At 44.2% G+C, this 17,674-nt stretch overlaps 1 long non-coding RNA gene across 2 annotated transcripts in view; it reads right to left on the bottom strand.

Annotated features, from left to right (window-relative positions):
- LOC115086029 overlaps positions 1-16,897 on the bottom strand; it is a 70,441-nt gene extending 53,544 nt beyond the window's left edge. For both annotated transcript variants that reach the window (XR_003855015.1, XR_003855016.1), the window contains exon 1: positions 16,715-16,897. This is a non-coding gene — a long non-coding RNA (uncharacterized LOC115086029). The remainder of the gene's footprint in view (positions 1-16,714) is intronic.
- Positions 16,898-17,674: the final 777 nt, after the last annotated feature.

Genomic DNA, 17,674 nt, shown 5'->3' with positions numbered 1-17,674 from the left:
CAAATCTTTTTAAAACCCATTTACACTAACTGCTGTAACCAAATCCTCTGGAAATGAAATTCCAGAGCTTAACTATGAACTGAGTGAAAAATAATTTTCTTCAATTTGTTTTAAATGAGCTAATTGCTAACTTCATTGAGTGCCCCCTGGTCCTTCTATTGTCGGAGAGAGTAAATAACCGATTTACATTAACTTGTTCAAGTCCTTTCATGATTTTGTAGACCTCTATCATATACCCCCTCAGTCATATTTTCTCCAACTGAACAGCCCTAACTTCTTTAGCCTTTCCTCATAGGGGAGCTGTTCCATGCCCCATATCATTTTGGTTGCCCTTCTCTGCACGTTCTCTAGTGCAACTATATCCTTTTTGAGATGTGGTGAACAGAATTATTCACAGTATTCAAGATGCAGTCTCACCATGGAGCGATACAGAGGCATTATGACATCCAACCTTTTATTTGCCATTCCCTTCCTAATAATTTCTTACATTCTGTTTGCTTTTTTGATCACCATAGTACATTGAGCTGACAATTGCAATGTATTATCCACTATGATGCCTAGATCTCTTTCCTGGGTAATAACTCCTAAGATAGAACCTAACATCATGTAACTACAGCAAGGGTTATTTTTCCCTATATGCATCACTTTGCACTTGTCCACATTAAATTTCATCTGCCATTTGGAAGCCCAATCTTCCAGTCTCACAAGGTTCTCTTGAAATTCATCACAATCCCCTTGAGATTTAACTGCATAATGTTTGTGTCATCCACAAATTTGATAACCTCACTCATCGAACACCTTTACAGATCATTTATAAATATATTAAATAACATTGGTCCAAGTACAGATCCCTGAGGCACTCCACTGTTTTACCTTTTTCCACTGTGAAAATAGACCATTTAATCCTATTCTCTGTTTCCTGTCTTTTAACCAGTTCCAATCTACAGAAGGACACTGCCTCCAATCCCATGACTTTTTAGTTTTCTTAGAAGCCTTTCATGCAGGACTTTGTCGAAAACCATCTTAAAATCCAAATACAGCACATCTACGGTTCACTTTGGTCCATGTTTATTCACCCTTTCAACAAAATGTAGGAGATTAATGTGGCAAGATTTCCTTTGGGTAAACCCATCAAACCATGTCTATCTAAATGTTTTATGATTTTATTCTTTGTAAAAGTTTCCATGAATTTTCTGGGCACTGAAGTCAGGTTCTTGTCTATTGTTTCCCGGATCACCCCTGGATCCCTTTTTAAATATTGGGGTTACATTGGACATCTTCCAGTCTTCAGGTAGATCTGATGATTTTAATAATAGGTTACAAATTAACTGAAATAGGTCTGAAATTTCAATTTTTATTTCTTTCAGAACTCTGGGGTGCATACCATCCAGTCCAGGTGATTTACTACTCTTCAGTTTGTCAATTAGGCCTACCACATCTTCCAGGTTCACCGTGATTTGGTTCAGTTCTTCTGAATCATCACCCATGAAAACCTACTTTGGAATGGGCATCTCCTCAACATCCTCTTCATTAAACACCAAAGCAAAGAAATCATTTAATCTTTCGTTGATCGTTTTACCTTCTCTAAGTTCCCCTTTAATACCTTGAACATCCAACGGTCCAACCGACTCACTCACAGGCTTTCTGCTTCGGATATATTTAAGAAAGTTTTTACTGTGAGCTTTTGCCTCTATAGCCAATTGCTTTTCAAATTCTCTCTTAGCCTTTATTATCAGTGTCTTACCTTTAACTTGCCAATGCTTATGCTTTATCCTATTTTCTTCTGCTGAATCCTTCTTCCAATTTTTGAATGAAAATCTTTTGACTAAAATAGCATCTTTCACCTCACCTTTTAACCATGCCAGTAATTATTTTGCCTTCCTTCCATCTTTCTTAATGCTTGTAATACATCTGGAAGGTGCTTCTAGGATGGCATTTTTTAACAATGTCCACACATGAGGGACACTTTTTACTTTTGTATCTGCACCTTTTAGTTTTTTTCTAACTATTTTTCTCATTTTCTCAAAGTTTCCCTTTCGAAAGTTTTATGCTAGAGCCGTGGATTTACTAGCTTTCCCCCTTCCAGTCATTAATTCAAATTTGATCATATTATGATCACTATTGCCAAGTGGCCCCACCATCATTACCCTCTCACCAAATCCTGTGCTCCATATAAAATTATATCTAAAATTTCTCCCTCTCTCCTGAACAAATTGCTCCATGAAATTTTGATTTATTCCATCCAGGAACTTTATCTCTGTTGCACTCCCTGGCTGTGGCAGGCCCACGGCTGGGCTCACTCACCCCCTGACACTAGGCCCCTGGACCTGGCCTGACCTCCTTGGTGGCAGTAGGCACCGCCTATGTGCGACTTGTTCCCTCCATGTTCCCGGGACCCTCCTGTGTCGCTGTGGCCTCATCCGGGGGCTGACTGGGCCTCCCCACGTGTGCCATGGGAGACTCCACCACTTCCTCTTCCGTGGCCTGTCATCCTTAGGTTGTGCACGCGCGCGCCTCTCTGGACTTTAAAGGGGCCGCGGCGGGAAAGCCTCCCGCGGCCCCAGATGATGATATTAACTAGCTTCCCTTTAAAAGGCATTATCAGACATTCAGAGCTTGCCTTGGAAAAAGGTCTTCACGCTTTCCAGTCATGCACTTCGTTGCTACTCCTGTTCCTGTACCTGTTCCAGTTCTAGTTCCTGCTCCAGTTCCAATTCCTGTTCCATTTCCTGCTTCAATTCCAGTTCCTCATCCAGTACCCGTTCCAGCTCTGGTTCCTGTTCCTGTTTACCTTCTGACAGACTTCCTTGGCTTTGACCCTCTGCTCAGACCTGACCTTGCCTCTAGCCACCTACCTCGACTCTCTGCTTGGACCTGACCTTGTCTCTAGCTACCTACCTCAAGCCTCATCAGGACCCAACCTTGGATCTTGTCTCTTCCTTCTGGGACCCTCCATCTCCGCTGCCAACTGGAAATCTGCCTCTGGACATCTTCTCCAGGATCAACCATGCAGAGGCCCGCCTAAGTCCAGCCGGCTCCGGTACCCAAGGGCTTAACCTGTGGGGAACGAGGGCTGGTATTGGTAAAGCTCCAGTCAGCCTCCGCTTCCTGCTTGGCCTCACCTCCTGACAGTGGAGACCCATGGGGCTTCCCCAACTGGCGGCGTCAACATTATCTCAGGCCAAGGTCCACCTCCGCAGCAATCTCTCTAGCATGCCCTGATGTTTCACTTACCCAGTCAATACAGGGGTAATTCAAATCTCCCATTATTACTGCACAACCAATTTGGTTAGCTTCCCTAATTTCTCTTAGCCTTTCACTATCCATCTCACTATCTTGGACAGGTGGATGGTAGTATATTCCTATGACTATACTCCTTCCCAACACCAAAGGGATTGCTACCTATAAAGATTTGACTGTGCATTTAGTCTTATGCAGGATATTTATCCTGTTGGACTCTATGCCATTCCGGACATAAAGCGCCACCCCACCACCAAGATGCTCTGTCATTGCAATATAATTTGCACCCTGGTATAGCACTAACTCATTGGGTATCCTCTTTCCACCATGTCCCTGAGAAGCCAATTAAGTCTATGTCATCATTCACTACTATGCACTCTAATTCTCCCATTTTATTTTACTTCTGGCATTAGCAAACAAACATTTCAAAGTGTGTATTTTGTTTGTATTTACTACTTATATAAATGTAAACCAATTACTGAGATTAGTTCTTCCTTGTGCCATATATACCTATTTACTTGAAGATATAGGATGGCCTTTGGAAGGGGCAATTCCCAATAATCCAGAAAGATCTACAGAGGCATTGGTTGAAGCCTTACTTAAACCTGCCTTGGAGGTTTTTCCCCAAAAACAGATTAATCAAAAATTACTATGTGTAAAATATCATCAGATTATTTAACTAGATTGATGGAAGTGTTGATGACCCATTCAGGGATTGAGGATCCTGATAAGGAAGTGAATCAAGCTGGTTTGACAATAATTTTCATAAGGTACTTACCCCTAAGTAGAGGGTAAAATTGGCTAATGCATGAATCACTTGAGTCATAGAAAATCTTTCTAAGGTGTGTGCTGTAGTACAGTCTTTCTTTGAACAGATGGCTTCAGCAGAAACTGTAGAAACAGAACTCAATCTGTTATGTGGATCAATGATCAGTCCACACCTAAGAAACTCATTTTTGGAGTACACCAGGGCTCTATTCTTTTCCCCATTCTCTTCAACATATACAGGGAAGGGAGAAAGGAAATGACATCAGCTCAGATCTCCAGTAATGTAAATTATTCTGAGAAAGCCAGAACAAAAGTATTGAAACCAATGCCAGTCTAGATGAGAGGAATCATATAATTTTTATTCAAAACAAAGTTTTATTAAAGTTTTAAAAGCTAAAGTTATTGTTGGGAATCCCTGCCGAGGCAAACCGCGACTGAGTCCCCTTACCTGCGCTGGCAGGCACTGGCTCCGGTCTCCCCTTCCAATGGCACCGGGACGGCTTGGCCCCGAAACTTGCGATGGCATATCACCCACATAGCCTAGGACGTCACCAACTTCCTCTCGGCATGCGCTCCCTTAGGCACTCGTGCCGCGTCACTCGCCCTTAATTAAAGGGCCTGCGGTGGGAAACTTCGGTCTGACCCCCAAAGATAACATCACAACCCTGCACTATTTAAGGCTAGGTCAGCTTCATGCAGTTCACCTTGGCAACAGGTCGTACTCACTCCGAGTGTGTTGTTGTTGCTACGTTCCTAATCCTGTACTGCTACCTTTGTTCCTGATCCTGAGTTCCTGCCTGTGTTCCTGATCCTGTAGGGATGTGAATCGTTTTTGAACGATTAAAATTATCGTCAGATAATTTTAAAATCGTTCTAAATCGTTAGAGTGCACGATACAATACAAATGCCCCCGATTTATCGTCAGGGGCATTTGTATTGTATCGTTAAATAGGGCACAGGAATTATTTGGGGGAGGGCGGGAAAACCGGCACACCAAAACAACTCCTAAACCCACCCCGACCCTTTAAAACCAATTCCTTACCCTCCCCCACCCTCCCGAACCCCCCCAAAATGTTAAGTTACCTGGTGGTCCAGTGGGGGGTTCCCGACGCGATCTCCCGCTCTCGGGCCATCGGCGCCATTTTGGCTGCCACTAATTAAAATGGTGCCGATGGCCTGCTAAAAAAAAAAAACCACCCAACCCCTTAAATCGACCACCCTTAGCCTCCCCCACCCTCCTGACCCTTTTTTGTTAGGGAGGCCCGCGCTGCTAAAAAAAAACAAACCCACCCGACCCTTTAAATCGACCCCCAAAACCTTTTAAAATTACCTGGTGGTCCAGGGGGGCCTCGGGGAGAGATCCAGGGGGGCCTCAGGGAAAGATTTCCCGTTTCCAGGCATCAGCTGTTCTAAAAAAAAATGGCGCCGATGCCCCTTTGCCCTTACCATGTGACAGGGTATCCGTGCCATTGGCCGGCCCCTGTCACATGGTAGGAGCACTGGATGGCCGGCGTCATCTTTAAAGATGGCGTCGGCCATCTTTACTCATCAGCTCCTATAATAGGAGCTATAATAGGAGCTATAATAGGAGCTGATGAGTAAAGATGACGCCGGCCATCCAGTGCTCCTACCATGTGACAGTGGCCGGCCAATGGCACGGATACCCTGTCACATGGTAAGGGCAAAGGGGCATCAGCGCCATTTTTTTTTTAGAACAGTTGATGCCTGGGAACGGGAAATCTTTCCCCGAGGCCCCCCTGGATCTCTCCTCTCCCCGAGCCCCCTGGATCTCTCCCCGAGGCCCCCCGAGGCCCCCCTGGACCACCAGGTAATTTTAAAAGGTTTTGGGGGGGTCGATTTAAAGGGTCGGGTGGGTTGTTTTTTTTTAGCAACGCGGGCCTCCCTAAAAAAAAAATTAGCGATGTGAATTGGAATCGGAAACGATTCCAATTCACATATCTTAACGATCAGATTCCCCCCCCCCCCCCAGCCGAATCTGATCGTTAAGACGATCTGGCACACGATTCACATCTCTATAATCCTGTGCTCCAGTGTACCTTTCTACCTCGTCCTCCTGTTCCCATGCTCCGGTCCAGTTCCCCTCCTGTTCCTCGGATTGACTACCTGGTTCTGACCCTGGCTTGGCTTCCCATCTCTGCTTGTCCATTGCCTGTCCTGACCTCTGTCACCGTGCTGCTTGTTCGCTGCCTGCCCTGACCTCTGGCCTGTTTCACCGTGCTGCTTTTTCGCTCCCTGCCCTGACCTCTGGCCTGTTTCACCGTGCTGCTTTTTCGCTCCCTGCCCTGACTCCTGGTCTGCTCACGGCTTCCACTGACTTCCGCCTGCCTCGACCCAGACTTCCTGATGCTGCCTCGCCTTCTCCTTTGACTCCTTTGACCTATGTCCTGCTGGCCCCGGCACCCAAGGGCTCAACCTAAGGGGAACGAAGGCTGATATAGGTGAAGCTCCAGCTGGGATTTCTCCACCAGTACTGCCTCTCAGCAACAAGGACCACTGGGGGCATCCCTCAGTGGTGGTTCCAAGTCTTGTCTCGGTTCAAGGCTCCACACGCCTAACAGTTATATGGTGTTACAAAGGAAGCAATTTGAGCCAATACAAATCTATGAGTGTCAAGGAGCTGAATAAAATCACCTGGAAGCACAAGGTTCCATGTGTCAGTAGGTCCCCTGTAACAGGCTAATTTGCATAGACACAGATGTCAGCTTTTTTGCAGTAAAGCCTCATAAGAACATAAGAACATGTATGGCATGTTCTTATGTTCTTATTTTTGTTTTGTTTTTTTTTAGTAAACAGGCTATGGAAAAACTCAAAAAGCTGTAAGCTGTAAAGGTTTAAAACTGTGTTTAAGACAATTTCTAACAGAATGATATTACTTGTCAGACTACTGCCATCTTAAGAAGGTTTAAAGGAGTTAAATAAGAAGTGTTTAAGGGTATATTAGAACTATTGTGAAGAACTATTTTTTGTTTGTGACATCACCAAAGGCAGTTAACCTTCATGTGGAAAAAAAAAAATCCAAGCCACAGGATGAGCTGATATGGGGGGGATATCATAGAGGTCTTTAAGATCATGAGAGGTCTTGAACGAGTAGATGTGACTCGGTTATTTACACTTTCGAATAATAGAAGGACTAGGGGGCATTCCATGAAGTTAGCAAGTAACACATTTAAGACTAATCGGAGAAAATTCTTTTTCACTCAACGCACGATAAAGCTCTGGAATTTGTTGCCAGAGGATGTGGTTAGTGCATTTAGTGTAGCTGGGTTCAAAAAAGGTTTGGATAAATTCTTGGAGGAGAAGTCCATTAATGGCTATTAATCAATTATACTTAGGGAATAGCCACTGCTATTAATTGCATCAGTAGCATGGGTTCTTCTTAGTGTTTGGGTAATTGCCAGGTTCTTGTGGCCTGGTTTTTGGCCTCTGTTGGAAACAGGATGCTGGGCTTGATGGACCCTTGGTCTGTCCCAGCGTGGCAATTTCTTATGTTCTTATGTTCTTAATGTAAATGAGGAGAAATGCAGACCAAATTTTATCGATCCCAGAAAACATTTAATGTGTAAATCATATGGCAACTCCACTGTTCTATTTCAAATATTATTCCAATACAAAATGGGGGTCCCCCAACACAGGACCCCGTGTTTCGCACACTGGCTGCGTCAGGAGGGACACCGTTGAAACAAGTGTTCTGCATCAGAAATATATAAATAAATTCAAACTAGGATCGGTAGATATAAAGGGTAAGGCCGACAACCAAAAGTTTTCTATATAATATTTTTACAGTAAGCAGACAGAACATACCTTAGCGCTGTATAGATACAAGGTTACAGGGAGTGCATTGTGGATACATTGTAATCGGGATTTAAACGCTACAGACATTTTTTGGCGCGAATAGACGCGACCAATCACAGTGTGAGAACAGATAGCCAATCAGAGCAGGGCAGGTAAGTCACAGCGCACAGCATTCACTCAGGTGAAGTAACTCCACTCAAGTTCACAATTAAGTCCAGTTGGAGCTACCGTGTTCAGGAGATTGATCCATTTCTGTTCCCTTTTAATCAAAATGGCAGAGAAATTACCTCCCCGCACCGGAGGGTGAACCACTTCTATGACAAAAAACTTCAAGTCTGTTACTGCATGGGAGTATTGAACCCAATGTTCTATCTGAGGCGCATTTTCCTTCAAATTATTAATTGGACCTATGTTCAATTATACGTGTTTTTATTTTTCTTAGTGTCTTCCCCACATATAATTTATTACAAGGACAACTAATAATGTACACCACCCCGGCACCCAAGTATACAAAGACCTTTGACTCTACGTAGTTTCTCTGACTGTAATTCTGCTGGGGTGGTGTACATTATTAGTCGACGGTCGGCCCCTGTGATATAGTGAGGGCAAAGGTGATTGGCGCCATTTTCAATACTGGCAACCGACGACCCAATTGCAGGAGGTCGCTCCCTGACCCCCGCTGGAATTTTGGCAAGTCTTGTGGGGGTCAGGATGGTCCCCCAAGACCATCCTGACCCTGACTACCAGGAAATGGCTCCCGGACCCCCTGGTGGTCCAGCGGGGGTCTGGGAGCCATCTCCTGCACTCGGGCCGTCGGTTACCAGTAATCAAAATGGCACCAATAGCCTTTGCCCATACTATGTCACAGGGGCTACCAGTGCCATTGCTCGGCCCCTGTCACATGGTAGGAGCACAAGATGAAGCCGATGGCCATGTGACAGGGGCTGACCAATGGTACCGGTAGCCCCTGTGACATAGTAGGTCAGAGGCTATCGGCACCATTTTGATCAAGGCAGGCTTGAAAATCAGATGGCAAGGAGGGAGAAATCCCAGCTGGACCCTGCTGGACCACCAGGGATGTTAGTAAGTCTTGGGGAGGGATCAGGATGGTGGGGGTGGGGTGGTTGTATTACAGTGAATTTTAATGCTTGGGGTGGTTTTTTATTTAAAAAAATAAAATGTGCCCCTCTCCCAGTACAAACCTGAAAAAATAATTTTCCTTGTAGTTCGTGGAAAATCAGTATCGGGGTTCGGGGCCCCCTACCCATAACAAATTAGGCAATTTCGTTGAAATTGCCTAATTCATGATAAATGAATGCACATCTCTAGTTGTTACTGTAGTTCCTGCAAAGAGTGAAAAAGAAGAGCAATAGAAGAACCAAGCCAGGAGTGTATCACTCTCAATCACTGCTTCTAAAGATATCTGCAAGCACCTATTTGAGCATCAGAGACAATGCACCCCGTATCAAACAGCTAAGGGGGTCATTTATCAAAGTGCTATGTGGTTTTTTCGCATGCGTTAAGGCATGCAAAAAATGTTATTAACGCATGCAAAAGCACCATAATGTTTGGTGCGATGCAAATGGGAGGATATTGGGGTGGGAATTTTGGCCAAGAGTGCTGGGCTCACAGTTTAGTGAAGCTGTATTGCATAGCTTTAACTACACCTTTTTCATTAAGCCATGCAATAGAGCTTTGTTGCAATGTTTTTTGTACATGTCATTTTGAGAGAGAGAGAGAGAGAGAGGTAACATCAAGCTAGGTTGAGAGAACATTGAACAAATCTCATCTTTGGGTGAGTTTCCTCACTCCGAAGGTCATCAAATCTTCACAAGAGAGCACTGTTCTGTTCGTACGTCTCACTTTGAATGCCAAAGTGGCCCCTAACCCCTACACTAATATCTAAACCTCACCTCGAGTGATTAGGTGGGCCTCCCATAGAGATATAAATACCTATCTAGTATGAGGGCACCATGGCTAGGTTTTCTCTCTCTCTCTCTCTCCTGCCCCCATTAAACATGGTCCCTCTAGCACTTATTGTGAAAAAGTTATTACAATTTGCACTGAGATAGTGCTTCACCATAGGTATTAGCGCAAATTGTGATAAAACAAACCCCTTTTCCTATCACATGTGATATGTAGTGCATTTTGATAAATCCAGGCCTAAGTTTGCACTCACATAACAGCCTAGGTCTAGCAAGACACTAGTGACATTCACTACAAAGGAGAAATACATAAACAGAGATAAAAGAAGGAAATTATACTTACCTAAGTAAAGACAGTCAAAGACACTATAAGATAGAGAGTACCACAAGCATAAATCCCAGAGAATACATTGATGTTAAGTAAAATATAGTATAAAGAGTAAGAGTGGACAATATTGTTACTTGTTTGAATAACTGTCTTTAATGCATCTTGCTTCTTTATGAGAGAGACCTAGAAGTAAATGCTAATTCCATAGAAACTAACCCCTGGATACATCAAAATGCTATAAATATAGCAGAAGTAAAAAGGGCATGGTTAGGCAAATTGTAGACTTATCACATCAAGAGAGAAAGAGAGAGGGAGAGAGAGAGAGAACACTTTAATAGGGTGAATAGGACTTGATATATAAGTACCATTGTAGATGGGCTTATTCAACTCAGGGTTGGTTTGGGGGGGGGGAGTAATTAACTACAAATTTGATATCACTGAAAAATTTCTATCATTTGAATCGATGAAAGGTACAACAAGAGGAGTTGATTTGTACAATGCAGTCTCCAATAACTGTTCTAATATCACAATTGCAACACATTTAAAGTGAATTGTATTTAATGTCGGTAAACAATGACTGTTGAACTTGGTTTTAACATCATTGCCAATTGGTTAAAATGTTTTCTAATAATTGTTACAAAAATAAAGATTTTAGTTATTTTCAACAATTCTTTCCCTCATAAAATTGTTTCTTACGCCCTGCTTTCCCTCCCAACCTCTGGGAGTAGGGATGTGCAGCAGGGACGGATATGTTTGATTCGGTATTCGTATTCGTCAGCACTCAAATCCATTATACCCATTTTCGGGGGACCACGATTCGTTCATTAATTACGTATGGTATTCATTTCCCATTAAAGTTTAAAAAAAACCCCATCCCAACCCTTTAAATTTAATTAACTACAACCCCCCCCCCACCACCACCACCTTCCTGCCCCCCCCCCCAAGACTTGCCAAAAAACCCTGGTGGTCCAGCGGGGATCCTGGAGTGATCTCCTCTCCTTGGGCCATTGGCTGCCGGTATTCAAAATGGTGCCGATAGCCTTTGCCCTTACTATGTCACAGGGGCTACTGGTGCCATTGGTCGGCCCCTGTCACATGGTAGGAGCAATGGATGGCCAGCTCCATCTTGTGCTCCTACCATGTGACAGGGGCCGAGCAATGGCACCAGTAGCCCCTGTGACATAGTAAGGGCAAAGGCTATCGGCACCATTTTGAATAACGGCAGCTGACGGCCAGAGTGCAAGAGATCTCTCCAGTACCCCTGCTGGACCACCAGGGACTTTTGGAAAGTCTTGGGGAGACTCCTCCCCCCCCCTCCCCCAAGGTAGAAAAGGTACAATTTTCTTTCTTGGCCAGTCTCTGTTGTGAGAGTGGTTATAGAGGCTAGGCTAGATACAGAGAGGAGGAATGAGGGAGTACCTGTACCACAGAAGCCATAAGAGTATAATCCAGGGGTCGGGAACCCATGGCTCGCAAGCCAGATATGGCTCTTTTGAGGGCTGCATCTGGCTCGCAGACAAGTATCGCCACACTTTCCAGTCCCCCGCTGACCCAGCTGCTCCCCGGTCCTCCTCCGCCCGGGCTTAAAATGCTGTCAGCCCGGGTGGAACGTGGCAGAATAGCTGGAGTCAGTGGCACCGGCATGTTCTCTTCTTCCCGCCCCCCCCCCCCCCCCCCACGGCCCGGAAGAGGAAGTGGAGAGCATCGGGTGCATGCGCGGCAAGAAGAGGCCACGCTAGTGTGGTCTGCGTCGGTCCGACGAAAAGAAGACTGCAGTGCGGCTCGGAAGAAAATGAAGAGCCTCAACCGCGGCCGATGGGACTCCTCCTCCGCGAGGGCTGAAAATGAAGGAGGTTAGCGTTGGGAGGAGGCTGCTGCTGCCGCAAGTTCCCGGGGTGGGGGTGGGGGAGAGAGAGTGAATGAGCGAGCAAGCATGTGTGTTTGAGATCCTGTGTGTGTGAGTGAGAGATTGCATGTATGTGAATGACTGAGAGCCTGTATATGTGAAAGAGAGTATGTCTGTGATTGAGAGCCTGCCTGTGAGAGAGAGAGCATGAATGTAAGTTTACTATTGGGAACCTGTATGTGTAAGTTTGTGATTGAAAACCTGTGTGAAAGAGTATGTGTGTATGATTGAGATCCTTTGTGTATGAGAGAAATCATGTGTATGTATGATTAAGAGCCTGTGTGTATAAGTAAGAGAGAGATCATGTGTGTCTGTGTGTGATTGAGAGCTGGTTTAGGTGATGGAGCATGTGAGTATGTGATTGAGAGCCTGTGTTTAAATGAGAGAGAGAGAGAGACCATGTGTGTCTGTGTGTGATTGAGAGCTGATTTAGGTGAGGGAGCATGTGAGTATGTGATTGAGAGCCTGTGTGTAAATGAGAGAAAGAGAGGACATGTTTGTAAGCATGTGAATGAGAGTCTGTGTGTGAGAGAAAAAGACAACATGTATTTATGTGACTGAAAGCCTGTGTGTGTGTGTAAGCGTGAAAAGATAGACAGCATGCGTGTAAATGTGTAATTAAGAGCCTATATAAGTGAGAGAGAAAAAACATGTGTATATGTGAGTACTGAGAGCATGTGTGTATAGGTGTGTCATTGAGAGCCAGTGTGAGAGAGAGCACTGGTATGTGACTGAGAGAAGAGAAAGTTCCAAGCAAACCACCCGGCCTCCTGCTAATTCAGAACAATCTCAGGACACCTGGATATCAAATGTTCCCAGGTATGCAGAGCAAAAAAATGTTTGTATCCTTATTATTTTTCATTACTGGGTCTTTGTGTCTGCTATTTTGAAATATTTTGTTGGTATCTGGAAATGTTTTATATGAGTTTTTAATTATTGGATATTCCACTCATCAGCTGTTTTGAAATATGTTCTTTTTGTTAGTACAGTTTTACTGCTGCTGATTTTATATTTCTTGATTTGTTTTATAAGGATGGGTGATGTTTCTTTTTTCCTTTGTTACACTGCATACAGAGACTCTGGCTTGTTGCAGTTTCCAATTCAGTTTTTTCTGCATGCTTCTTGTTATACGTTTTGGTCTCTTTATTCTATGTTAGGTGAGGGACAGCACGTGATTCAGGTGAGGTTTTCTGCTGGCGTGTAGTTTCTGTGTAGGACTCTATAGCAGCCTGACTTGGTCCGTTTTCCTAATAGGAGATGTATTGGTGTCTTAAAGCCTGGTGTAATATTTTCAGACTTATTGTACTTTAAAAGTGTGATCTTACATAAAATGCACACAATTACTTGTATTTAGTTTTAAACATATTGTATGGCTCTCATGGAATTACATTTTAAAATATGTGGCGTTCATGGCTCTCTCACCCAAAAAGGTTCCTGACCCCTGGTATAATCCGTACATCCCAGGACTACAATACAGGATGAAAACTTGAAGAGAAACAAGAGCCAATCTGCCCTGATTGCCAATCAATAAGTGTACTTCACCCTTGAGGGCTATCTGCACTCCTCAATTGACTTACTGACAGGGGATTCTGTTGTACCAGTTGTTTAGTCAATTGTATTGTAGCCCCACCCCAGCTGCAGTTGGTAGAAATGGCAACTCTTTCCCGCTATGGTGGCTCAAAGTTCAAGTGGTATTGGGGTAGTTCGTTGGTACTGAAATCAAGTTAGATCTGAAGGGGTTCCACACATTGCCCTCTTCCCATAATATAAAATAAATGGGAAATCCCATCTAGCCAGTAGTGCTCCAGATAGGGATGTGCATTCGTTTTGAACGAATGAGCAATCCGCAACATATAGGACCCTATTTGTTGCATTTGTGGGGTTCCTAAATGTATGGCGAACCCCACAAATGCAATGTATCACTAATGAATAAAACCCCCACCTTCCTGACCTCCCCAAGACTTGCCAAAAGTCCATGGTGGTCCAGCAGGGGTCCTGGAATGATCTCTTGCACTCGGACCGTCGGCCGCCAGTATTCAAAATGGCACCGATAGCCTTTGCCCTTACTATGTCACAGGGGCTACCGGTGCCATTGCTCGGCCCCTGTCACATGGTAGGAGCACAAGATGGCGCTGGCCGTCCATTGCTCCTACCATGTGACAGGGGCCGACCAATGGCACTGGTAGCCCCTGTGACATAGTAAGGGCAAAGACTATCGGCGCCATTTTGAATACCGGCAGCTGATGGCCCGAGTGCAGATCACTCCAGGACCCCCACTGGACCACCAGGGACTTTTGGCAAGTCTTGGGGGGGGGGGTCAGGAGGGTGGGGGTTTTATTTGTTAGTGATACATTGCATTCGTGGGGGTTCACCATACATTTCGGAACTGCACGAATGCAACGAATAGTGACCTATACGTTGCGGATTGAGCATTTGTTCAAAACGAATGCAGATCCCTATCTGGGAGCACTACTGGCAATATGGGATTTCCCATTTATTTTATATTATGGGAAGAGGGCAATGTGTGGAACCCCTTCAGTTGCAACTTGATTTCAGTACCATTGAACTACCCCAATGCCACTTGAACTTTGAGCCACCATAGTGGGAGAGAGTTGCCATTTCTACCAACTGCAGCTAGTGGGGGTAGGCTTCAATACAATTGACTAAACAACTGGTACAACATAATTCCCTGTCATCAAGTCAATTGAGGGGTGCAGATAGCCCTCAAGAGTGAAGTGAGGTGGTTGTTTAGCCAAACTCCCTCAGAGGTGAAATTGACCAAGATGAATGCTTGGGACAATTCGAAGACATTTTTTGTGAACTTTGAAAGAGTAACAGAGGCAAACACATGGTTGGGGTTGCAATGTGCCATAAGTCTGGCCCCCATTTGACTAGAGAGGTACAGGCTGCCTATAGGAAACTATCAAATGACCAAGCCCAAGATTATAGGGTAGTGAAAGCAGCCATTTTAGACTGATTGGGTCTGTTTCCAGACAATTGACAGAGGAAGTTCAGAGGCTAGAATTTTCCCAGATTGTTCATCCCCGAGTAATGTCACAACAACTTAAAGATGGAAATGGTTGAGACCAGAAGGCAAGATGGGTCAAGAGGTAGCACAGATGGCAGGCTATGCCCTTAATAAGCTGACTGACTAGTAGCCACTGAATAAGCCCCTATAATACTACCCCCATCTGTCTGGCTCTTGTCACTGATGGTAAAAGAAATCCTGGTGGGCCCAGAACCATCTGACTCCAAAATCCTGGCAGTACAATGGTCTCTTGTCCCCCACAAAAAGGACTAGCTGTTCTTGCTTTCTTTTCTCCAAATGGCTCTCTTTTCTCCAAACAGCTCTTCTTTCTTTAGAACAACCCTCTTTGTTCCATCTCCTCTGGAAGCTGGCTTCCCTCATTCCTCCTCTCTGTCTCTAACCCAGCCTCTATCACCACTCTCACAACAGAGCCTGGCCAAGAAAGAAAATTGTACCTTTTCTACCTTATTTGGGCTTCCTGGTTGGCTGACCAACTTCATAAGTTTTTCTTCAGGCGTCCTTCTGGGCTGGGTTATCAATGTAACTGCTATTTTTTTTTTTGTCAGCAGCACTATCTTTCGTAGAACTAGCCAATTACTGTGTTTTTTTTTTTTTATAATTTTATTTTTATCATTTCAAACTTAACAGCAAGACAATTCTTACTTACAGAAAATAGGAGTACATTAGTACATCATAAGGAATTTAAATCTACTCACAGAAACCAAAACTAAGTCTACCTTATGTAATCCCCTTTAAAGTAATATCCCAGAAGGGGGGGACAGAATATACAAGGGAGAAAATACTAAATATCTTTACTGAAATCGGCTTAACGTTGATAAAGACTTTCACATACTTATAATCCTCACATTATGGAACTGAGGGAGTAAAACCCTCCTTGCATTTAGGAAGGATTTTAATTGTTCGGGATAAAAGAAAATGAAACATTCCGTTGTAGACTTCACGAGACACTTGCATGGATATTTCAATACGTATGAAAACCCTAAAGCTAGTACTTGTGGCCTTAAAGCAAGAAACATACGTCTCCTGTCCTGAGTGACAGGAGCAAAATCAGGAAAAACTCTAATCTGTGAACCTTTAAAAGGTACCTCAATATTTCTGAAATATCTTTTCATAGTTTCTGCCACATCATTAGCTATTATAATGGAGACCATTAACGTTGAACATTCATAAAATTGTGCTGAAGAATTTTCAAGTAATCTGGTTAAATTCCCCTTACTTTCACTTCCTTGTAATCTGTCCTTATTCCTAGATGGAACAGGTAAGAAATACAATTTATTCACTGAAGCACATTCCCCTTCCTGAAATTTTAAATTTTCCATGAAATATTTTTTTAAGGTAATAAATGGGAGTTCTCCAATGACCTTCGGAAAATTTAAAAACCTCAAATTTAAATGTCTTGTATAATTCTCCAGGTGTTCCAGTCTCCTTGAGACCACACTGATCTCCTTCACAACTTTTACGTTACATTCTTGGGTTTTCTTTAATTCAGCTTCCACTGCATTCAGTTTTGGCTTAATTTCATCTATTTGTGTTTCATGAAGTTCCAACATGATTTACAATATCATTTTTATCTTGAAAATCCCCCAAAGACTTCACTAAAGCAGCCATAATGTCCCAAATCGCTTCTAGCGTGATCTTCTCCGGCTTTTCAGGCATCACAAAGCGGGGACGCTGAGATAACTCACCCGCTTTTGCCACAGGAGATATTCCAGCCAGCTGAAAGTCCCTGCCAGCATGCTCTGTCGTTCCTGCCAGACACTCCGTTTCCCTCTCCCGTGTAGGGGTTGATGCAGGAGGCTCAGATATCAAAGCTCCCGCCATTGTTACACCAGGGCTCTCCGGGGGCTGTAACAGGAACACAGCGTCTCCTTCCCTCTGACCTCCTTCTGCTGCAGTCGCTGCTAGCGCGTCATGGCTCAGCGACTCAGCCGCCTCGGGGAAGCTCGGGACTGGAGCAGAGTCGGGCAAACGAGGACCCGGGGGGCTCAAAGAGACTTCACCAGGTGAGAGCTGCGCTCCCTCGCTAGCTCCCACAGCGGTTACTTCACCTCCCGGTAAGAAAGTCTTTGCAGGCACGAATGATGTTATCAGAGGCTGAGTTAAGGAAACCTCCGGTTCAGAAGGAAAAACTCGAAGCTTTCCTTTCCGCTTTGCAGGCATTTTTTGCAGAAATATTTTGCTTAGAATGGAGCTCAGCACTTCCGTGTCTGGTCACGCCGCCATCTTGCCCCTCCAATTACTGTGTTTTTAAACCTGAAGCAGCTCTCTCCTGGCTCCTCTCTGCTTGCTGAGGAGGGAAAAACACATTGCTAAGCAGTTCCCCTGCTAAGAATCTGGGGCATAGTTTTTACCAGTTCAGCTCGAGTCCAGTTTTGATGGATCACCCTACAGTCCCAGCACCCTATGGCTCACGAGAGCAGGGACCCAAGTTAGTAGACCTTGCCACACAAACACCTCTTATATTTATTCATAGTAAACAGTCTGTTTTACAGCACCTACCAATTTCTATAATCTTTCCTGAGGAGTTTGCTAACAATCTTGTAGTTTTCTAGTCTGTCTCTGGATCCATTGGCTTGTCAGTCTTTCTGTAGTCTGTCCTCTGTGTTTTTCCTCTCATCTATTCCCTTTCTTTTATTATTCCTTTC

Source organism: Rhinatrema bivittatum, chromosome 2, assembly GCF_901001135.1.
Source record: "Rhinatrema bivittatum chromosome 2, aRhiBiv1.1, whole genome shotgun sequence".
NCBI lineage: Eukaryota > Metazoa > Chordata > Amphibia > Gymnophiona > Rhinatrematidae > Rhinatrema > Rhinatrema bivittatum.
This window is presented reverse-complemented; position numbering and strand designations above follow the sequence as displayed.